Source organism: Phytophthora infestans, genomic scaffold, assembly GCF_000142945.1.
Source record: "Phytophthora infestans T30-4 supercont1.246 genomic scaffold, whole genome shotgun sequence".
NCBI classification, from domain to species: Eukaryota; Oomycota; class Peronosporomycetes; order Peronosporales; family Peronosporaceae; genus Phytophthora; species Phytophthora infestans.
The window spans coordinates 75,676-78,489 of NW_003303513.1; positions in this window are offsets into that span (position 1 = coordinate 75,676).

Below are 2,814 nucleotides of genomic sequence, written 5' to 3' on the forward strand. Positions count from 1 at the left end.
TCCAGTTCCCGTCACTGTGACGGGCGAACAAACCGCAAGGTTGTTCGTCGATGGCGTGTTCCGCTATCACGGTCTCCCGGAGACGATTGTCTCGGACCGAGACCCGCGGTTCACTGCTGCGTTTTGGAAAACGCTGTTCCCTTTACTGGGAACTCGTCTGCAGATGTCCACTGCGGATCATCCGCAGACAGACGGCCAAACAGAGCGCGTCAATCGAGTGCTCGAGGACACTCTGCGCAGTGTGTGCGCGGCAGCGCCACGTACGTGGTCGACGCAGCTTCCAGTTGTTGAGTTTGCGCTCAACAACGCGGTGCACGCGTCCACGGGGTTCACGCCGTTCTACTTGAACGGCTTCCGCCACCCCAGAGTGCCTCTCACTCTTCGAGGAAACACTGACTCCTCTATTCTAAGTGGGGGAGAGGCTCGGAAAGCCCTTTCCTCCCAGGTCTCGGATGTGAGGCCAGTTTCGCTGCGGAAACAGGTGGAATCCTTTATGGATACCAAGCTGAACATTGTCAGCAGGGTCCGCGATGCCATGACAGCGGCCCAAGATAAACAAAAGGAGTACTCGGACAAACAAGGAAGAGGAAACTTAAGTATATTTGAGATTGGTGACTTAGTGTTACTAGACACGAGGAACCTACCTCTAGACACTGTTAGCTCTGTCGGCAGCAACAAGCTGAAGTACCGCTTCATCGGACCTTTTGCAGTCCTGGCCAGACATGGTGCGTCGTACACCATCGACCTTCCAAAGTCAATGACGACGCACCCGACGTTCTATGTCGGACGTCTTAAGCGGTACTTTGACCCGCAGGGGGTTGCTGACTCGCAGACCCCCCTTGACCCAGCTCCTCGAAGCGAGGGCCGGTCACAGTCGTCGACGAGGGCGTCGGAGCAGGCACCCAAGCCTCGGTCGGGACGGCAAGGCTGCGGTCAAGACCGTACGCCGGAGGGGCTCCATACGAACGGACCCCGGCGCCATACGCCGAGTACGCTGAGTACGCCGGGTACGCACCATACGCGTACGTCTGGGAGTGTGCCGCAGGCGGCTCCGGACGTGGCAACAAAGCCTCGATCCGTCGGATCATGCGAAAGGCCTCGTCCAGATCGGACGAAGAGGCCCGGCGATCCACCCGCAGGTGCAGGCTCGCGACCTCTCGCTCCACCAGGTCCAGGCGACCCGCAAGACGAGCGAGCTCGCCCTGATTCCCGGCCTGGGCGGCAGCATTACCGCCAGTCCCAAGGCCAAGTGCAATCTCAAGCACGAGGAGACGTTGACGAAGGCGGTCAACCTCAGGGTCCCGTGTCGGACCCGCAGTCGGAGCACTCGAACGAGAGTGGCTCTCGGGAGGCGCCGAGTACTCGTACTCGTACGAGGGCACCTCCGCCCCTGCTTGACCGGAATGGAGAAGTCCACTTCCACGTGGAGCGGATCCTCCAGGAGCAACGGTGTCGCGGGAAGCGACAGCTCCTCGTGAAGTGGAGGGGTTATGCCCACTCCGAGAACTCGTGGGAGCCGATTGAACGGCTCCTGATTGACTGCCCGAAGGCTGTCGCAATCTGGGAACAGAAGCGGCGGCAGCTTCATAAGTAGTCCGGGGCTTCTTGCCCGAACGGGGTACGGATGATGAATACATACCGTACCCGCGCTCATCGTGAGCGCTAGAAGCCGCGCGCTTCAGGATGTCCCTTGGCAGCATACGCTTGCTGATCAAGTGGGCAAACCTCACACGAAGATCACGCTGGTCCAGGATGTGGGACAGCTGCTGATCTTCATGGAGTTCCCATAACTCCGTGGGCGAGTACCATTTGTCCCCAAGGTAAAACATAACCCATAAAAGCAGTAGCCATCATTAAAATAAAAATAATTACACCTGAGCACCATATAGCTTCTCTCGGTGTTATATAAGAACCATAATATAAACCTCTAAAAATATGTATGTATACTACAATAAAAAAAAAAGAAGCTCCATTTGCATGTGTATATCTAATTAACCAACCATTATTAACATCTCTCATAATATGTTCAACACTATTAAAAGCTAAATCGATATGTGGTGTATAATGCATTGCTAAAAAAATACCAGTTAAAATTTGTACTACTAACATAATACCGGCTAACGAACCGAATCCAAAAAAATAATTTAAATTAATAGGAGTAGGATAATCTATTAAATGATTATTAATAACTGCAAATAATGATTTTTTGTTCCATCTCATAATATGAAATGAAAAATTACCTAAAAACGAAAATAATTAATAAATTTAATAAATAAGATATTATATATTTATTTTTTTATCCCAAGGATTATTAAATTCAAATACTCTATATTGTTGTGATAAATTAATAGGTTCATAAACAACTCTTTTTTTTAATTCATTATAAAAAACTTCTAAAAAACCACTTAAAGGGAAATCTTTACGTAAAGGATGTCCTTCAAAACCATAATCAGTTAAAATTCTTCTTAAATCTGGATGATTTAAAAAAAAAATACCAAACATATCCCAAACCTCTCTTTCACACCAATTTGCAGCTCTATATATTTTAATAATAGAATTTATAGGTTGTAATTCATTAATTGTAATTTTAATCTTTAAACGACTATTAAAACGTATACTTAATAAATTATAAATAATTTCAAAACGCCCTCTTTATTAATATAATCAACAGCACAAATTTCAGATAATACTTTTAAATTGTGTATTTTGTAGGGATTTTTAAAAAACAAATAAAAATAGGCATTTAAATTTTATTCGTGAGACAACATATAAAACCTAAATTTCCTTTTTATTATAAAAGATATAATTTTATTT